Raw genomic sequence first — 6,589 nt, 5'->3', positions numbered from 1 at the left:
GTGCTGTCTAGCTGTCATGCACTGCTCTTTCTCAAAGTCTATAAAAGGTGCTCCCAAGCTGTTTTCCTGGCAGAACAGCAAGTCCTTGGTATTTTGCTCTCAAGATGGAGACTCTTCTCAACAATAGGCTTCGACACTGGATAGTCACTTTGGATGGTTCGGAAAAGGTGAACTTTCGCAGTTTTGGCCTAAACGTTCTTTTTCTGAGCCGTACTTTGGTTTGTTTTTTGTTCCTCCACACTGCTGCTCGATGCTGGAACCCGATCACACATGTGTTTCCCTTTGGATCACAAGAGATATGTCTGACGATCGAGGAATTTCAAGCATTGATGGAATCCCGGCGTAAAGAAGAAATTAGGCCTTAGCCTCATTTTGGCCATGCCCAGGCTTTGGGACGGATGTGTGCGTTTTCAACACATGAGGCTTGGTCCTTGGCCCATAATGGGGAGCTAGACATCCCTGGCTTAGTTCATTGATTTTCTGCTATTGGAAATAGGGACGACCTTCTCTGGCGAGGTTATTGGCAAAATACTCTCTGTTTATGTTTGCTTGCGCAATTCCTCCTTGCCCTTAGTTTCGGCGGAGCTAACATCTGGTTGATCAAAGTGGCCCAATGTTTGAAAGAGGGTAAGAGTTGCATGGGCCTAGCCTTGGTTGAAACCTTGATGGGTTTGGACGCCTTCCATTGGTGAGAGACTACCCGCTTTGCCGAGAGTCCACTACTTCTTCAGGTATTGTTGCCCACCCTTTTGATTTATGATTCCTCGCATCACTCGACACTCAATCTCTGTTTTTCTCACAAAACCTCTTCCTTACTTTTCCCTCATCGTACACCTCTCTATTCTTTAATCTTTCTTATTTTTCATCCCTCACTAGGTATGGCTTATGGATAAACTACAAGTAGTGGACCCTTGCCTTGAGTACTCGGCCAGAGCTTACTTCTTTCGCCAACGGCTAGTAGAAGGGTTGTGGTGTAATTGGATGTGCAGCAGATCTGCAACTGACATAACTTGGCGTTGTCCCTAGCATACTTCAGCTGAGATGAGCTACAGCATGTCCCGTCAGCTGGGTATACAGTTGATTAGCCTCACACACTACGTGTTCTATTTCCCCTTTCGGTTTAGACGCTAGTTTGAACATGGTTAGACATGTCCAGATGAGGAAGTGGAATACCCGGCTTCATTTCCCATCCATGGTTCACACTTGCCTCGATACCTCACTTGTTGGAGGACAAGGGAGCTTCTGGCCCCTGCCCCTAGCTTCAGTTACGCCCTTTCTGGAAAGGGTTTAGCTTGGCTTGAGGTTGAAGAACAAGTTGGGCCATCTTTAGCTACGGAAACTTCCACGGGTGCAAGCAGAAGACATAGAGCTACATGACTTAGTTGTGCCCCTAGTTTTACTGCTTTGATCTTTCTTTTTAAGTTTTGTGATGTAAAAGTAACTTTGATTTAAATTAGAGAGTTAGAGAATGTACTTGTGTTAAATCAATAAAATTAAAGTTGCGAGTACTAAAAATTTTCCTTTTGGTCCCAAAATGGTCCAAGTTTTACAAGGGTAAAATGCTGAACACAATCAACTTTTATAAAACTTTTCAAAATTGTTTCTGGAAATGGCCATTACCTGACACACTCAAAACCCATCCTCAAGATGTACAACCCCGAATTAGAAGATCAATAACTGCCCACAACTGCATCCGCCATACTGACCCTTCTACCAACATAAAGATTACACAACCGAGCTAACTGATAATGGAGAAAGATGGCCTGGTCAAATATAAATGAATATGACAGTTGAGTTGATAATGGTTCACTACAATAAATGCACGACGTTATTTCTCACTTTTATGACTTATTTTTTTTGCACGTCATGAATGATTTTCCAACCACGGCGTGTCTATTGCGTAGGCTGTTAATGGTAGTAATGATGATTTTTTTACAGCTTGCAATGTTTGCCGTAAATAATAAAACTTTCTATGACATGCACATGGCATGTTGTTAATCCATCAACTATACACGACACATATGCCAGCCGTGAAAAGTATTGCACTTTTCACAGCACACACAACGCTTGCCGTTAAAAATATTATACTTTTTGCGACGCATAATTTATGTCGTGAATAGTATGACCAAAAAAAAAACGACAAAATGAAATTTCTGGCGCCAATTCACCAAAATAAAAATAAAAATATTAAGAAAAGAACATATACATCAACTATTTGGCTTCTAATAGATTCTAATCCTAAGATAACTAGTTCGAAGGGATTCAATCTCTCTTCAGCGGTGATTGACGGTACGACAACTCTGAATCTGAATAAAACCAACTCAAGAAGACTTCATCAGAAAAACCTTTTTGTCTCTAAAGAAACTAGTGATCGCTCAGACCATAACACTAAATCCCCAATCTTCATCTGAATACGATTCTGGCTCTGAATCAGACTCCCCTTCTACCAATCCTCGCATCAAGCCTCTTGCTTCGAAACCCATGGAAGACAATCCTCCCAAGCTACTAAGAAACCTAGATCCAAGCCTGGTTTGGCAAAATCTGCAGCAAAAAGGACTATGACGAGCAAGAACAACAACAACTACGAATCAAAAAAGGCGAAGAAGAAAGCGGTGGATTCTGATGTGGTTATTCATGAGGAGTCGGAGAAGAAGACTGGTGATGATACGAAGAAGCAATTGTTTCAGAGGCTATGGAGTGAAGAGGATGAGGTTGTGATTTTGAAAAGTATGATTGAATATACTGCAAAAAGGGTCTGATCCACTTACTGATATAAATGCTTTTTACGATTTCATCAAGAAGTCGCTTCAGAATATATTTGATCTGTGGTTCTTACTGAACATAAATATTTCTTCACTGTGTTTGATATTTCTATAAACTTGAAATATATCAATTTTGGCTGCTTTGAGTGGCTGAATTCACCGTGAAGTCATGATTTATTTATTTATTTATTTTTGGATTTTAAGTTTGGTGATGATGCTTTTAATATACTTAAAGTAATTCTATTATGTATAGATTTGACATTAAACACCTATTTTGCAATTGAAGAATTTCAGTAGAAATTTTATATTCTCAATTTGGGTATGTTTGTGTATATGTGTTTGCTTAGGTATCTCTATGTATCTCTATTTTGGGATGTCTCTAGCAGAGAAGAAAACTGTGCATATGTTATTTATGCCTCCTAGGTGCTTGATAAAATGCCACTAAGAATGGTTGGTTCTTACTATACTTTTATATTGTTTTCATGTAGGTGTTTTTTAAATATATATATATATACTATTATTAAAAGTGAAACCTTATTTTCCCATGGCTTAAAGCGACAATGGCTTAAAGGATTTTCATGGAAAAATTGTTCGCCTAAATAAGCTTGAAACATTTTCTGTTGATTTTTGTTTTCCATTTTCTATCGTGCTCATACCAAAGGTTAAATGCAGAAAACTTTTTTCTCGAAAATGTTTTATGTCCAAAGAAATGAAGTGGTGGTGATAGTTACTTATTGCTTCAAATAGCCATAGCTATCATTTTAGTTTGGTCAGTGAGTGAGTTGATACTTGGCATTTCCTTAATTCATTTTGATGTGTAGATTTTATTACATTAGAAAATTTAAAAGCCTTTGCTTCATCTTGTATTACATCAAAGAATAAAAACTGTTTTGTGTACGTTCCCTGTCATGAGTGTCCAACTGAGAAAGATTTTACAATGCACTTCTTTTCTCTATTGATCTTCATACATTCTTAATAGGCTGCGAGTCTTGAAAAGCTATGTCAAACAAGAAGCGAAAATATTCATGAAGAAGAATCAAAGAAAGTTGGTCTATGGCAAAGGAGAAAGCTGCCAAGTCTAAAGCAGCAAAGGATGTTATGATAGTTTTGACACTGAATGTAATATACTATTTTCTCTGTTGGTTAAATGCCATACGTTTCTAAAACCTTGGCTTATTAATCTTTGAGAATGCCTTTTTCCCCAGAAATGGACAGGACATATGAGCTTCATTAAGCATATCTATATTTTCCAAAAGTGTAGCATAGTGATCCTACAATTCATATATTTAATAATGAGAAGCCTTATATGTCAGAACTAATATAATATATATCACATGGTAAATTTCAAGGATTTTTATTTTATTTTTTGTAATAAGAATAGTTTTATATCACTCTATATGACAACTGACTCATCTTTCTTTTGTGCTTATTGCATGTTAAAAGATAATTTCAAATAAAATAAAGTAGGTGTAAAAACACTTAACTTGGGTCTTTTGGCAGAGTGACCTAGATTTGGTTTTTCAAGGGATCACAATTGTCTCCGGAATATTGGGAACAATAGCAAGAGGTTTTGTTCTGGATAAAATGACTAACACAATCCCCAATGCTTTTAAGGTAAACACTCTCAATGGTTGGCTTTAGGATTACCTTTCTAAATTTTGATTTATTGAATTCTTGCTTTTTCATATTGAGTAATTATTTTTCCTGTTTAGATGTGTGATCCATGCCAGTTCACCATTCAACTAGTAATTAGTCCTTTAATATTCCTTTTAAATTTTACTTTAGTAAAATCTGTTTGCTGTGGTATTTTAAGTCTTCTTATAATAAACTAAATGTTTGAGTGAATTTCTTATCAACTTTAAAGTAGATGCGTGAGTACCTCCGATAATGAGTCTGGTTGCTCACCAAGCGTTCGAAGTCCTCCGCGGAACGCCACAGGTTTGAGCCTTCTAAAGCCTGCATCCATTTTGTCTCCTTTTTGGACCACGTCTTGGTCTCTCCCTCTTGCAATCTTTGGTGGCTTGCCGGCCATCTATGAGGGCTACCGTCCAGGGCTTCTGACTTGCCGGCCATCAATGATGCCTTGCCGGCCACTAGAGTTTTCTGCAGATATTTTGTGCCAGTTGTGCCAGCTGGTTGTATAGAGGCTTGCATCTTGTAGACACCCCATTTTTGACCATCCTCAAGACTTGGATGTTCTTGCAGGTACATCCAGTGACAAGTTTGATTGTTCATCAAGCGCTTGTATTCCGTGGCAAAACGCCACAGGTTTGAGCTTTCCAAACCCTGCATCAATTCCATCTCATTTTTGGACCATGTTTTGGTTCTTCCAGCATGTTATTCTTGATGCATTGCCGGCCATGATAAGGCACTGTCGGCCATGGTTTTGGCTTGCCGGCCATTGAAGTGCCCTGCCGGTCATCAATTAGGATGGTCGGTTGGCCACCAGTGCATCAGTAGATATTTTCTGATATTTTGTGCCAGCTGTTTGCACAGATTGGAGCATCTGCTTGCACATGGATGGTTGGATCACTTTGAGAGGATTTTGTATCTTCTATATATAGACGTCTTCCTTTTGCATGCAAGGGGTTGGAAATTTTGAAGACAAAAATTTCTCTCTCTCTCTCTCTCTCTCTCTCTCTCTCTCTCCCTCTCTGTAGAATCCTCTCTCTTAAATATATTGCCTTAAAGCCTAAATTCTCTACACTTTTACATAGAAACCCTTGATCAAACTTGATCATCTTGGTGTTGAGGTTGCTTGAGGTCCTATTTGGGCTCTAGAAGAGGATATTAGCTTGGTTTGGCTTGCCTTTGTTGCCTAAATAGCATCTTGTCTTCAAAGAGGTAGAATACTTGTATTTTTAGCTTAATTTAAATACTTGTTTGGCCATCTTTGCTTGCAATTTTGAGGCTGATTTTTGACCTCTGAAATCCCTATTTTTATGATTTAAAATGGTGGTTTGAGGTTTGTTTTGGAGTTAGGGGTGGTCCACCCTTCTTGTAGGTTGCTTGCTAAAGTGTTATGCCATCTTTCAAAGTTTTTAAAACAACTTTTTTTGGCCTTTTAACCACTGAATTTCAGGAGATTTTTAGTGGTACAAATTTTGTTTTGAGGTCCAAAATAGGAGGGGGTGGCCTCCCTTCCTTGTGTTTTGTTTGCAAGTGTAGATAGCCTAACATGTGAGCATGTTTTTTTTACCATTTTGTGACTTGATCTCAGCATGTTTTTGCTACTTTTTTGACTTGCTTTAGCTCTAATTTGAGCTGGTTTGGCCACTTGAGGCTTGTTTTGTATGCTTTTAGTGCAATTGTGCTTAATAGTCTAGTTTGTGCTATGTGTTAGACTTTCATTCTAGCATTTTTTAGCTTACTTCAAGCATGTTTTAGAACTCTTTTTAAACTATTTTAGGACTGTTTTAAGGTGTTTGTGCCTTTGGGGCTTTGTATTGCATGCCTCTAGTGTAGTGCTCTTCACTAGTTTAGTGTTTTTGGCTTTTGAACATGTTGTGCATGAGTTGCTTACATGTTGTAATATAATTTTTCATGCCATTTGAGCACTAAAATATCTGCAACCTCCCTCATTTCTTCACTTTTTAATTTTCTTTCGGGGTTGGTTAACCTTAAGGTTGTGTTTAAGCTTGAGATAGAGCTTGTGCTCAATGGTTTTAACCCTCTTTTGAGGGTTCCTCTTAACCAAAGGCATGATCTCTCTCTTCTCTTAAACCATCCTTTGGTTGACCCCTCTCTCATTAGAGAACACTCACCTTGGACTTAACCGGTTAAAGAATGACTTGGTAATGCTAAAATGAGTAAACAAAATCAAACAA

General features: G+C 38.2%; 1 protein-coding gene across 3 annotated transcripts in view; it reads left to right on the top strand.

The window, feature by feature from the left end:
- Positions 1-2,181: 2,181 nt before the first annotated feature.
- The window catches only part of LOC114287799 (protein argonaute 4A), a 29,273-nt gene continuing 24,865 nt past the window's right edge, over positions 2,182-6,589 (top strand). The window contains exons 1-4 of one of the 3 annotated variants that reach the window (XM_082876690.1): positions 2,199-2,727; positions 3,110-3,212; positions 3,742-3,881; positions 4,263-4,376. The gene's annotated coding sequence lies outside the window, so the exon portion shown is untranslated. Of the gene's footprint in view, positions 2,728-3,109; positions 3,213-3,741; positions 3,882-4,262; positions 4,377-4,967; positions 5,607-6,589 lie in introns of those variants that run through there. The other 2 variants (XM_082876685.1, XM_082876697.1) reach the window with 2 other exon arrangements.

The sequence above is a fragment of the Camellia sinensis genome, chromosome 1, assembly GCF_055761805.1.
Source record: "Camellia sinensis isolate YWXY chromosome 1, ASM5576180v1, whole genome shotgun sequence".
Taxonomy (NCBI): domain Eukaryota; kingdom Viridiplantae; phylum Streptophyta; class Magnoliopsida; order Ericales; family Theaceae; genus Camellia; species Camellia sinensis.
Note: the sequence above shows the minus strand (reverse complement) of the source record. Positions and strands in the feature narration are given on the sequence as shown.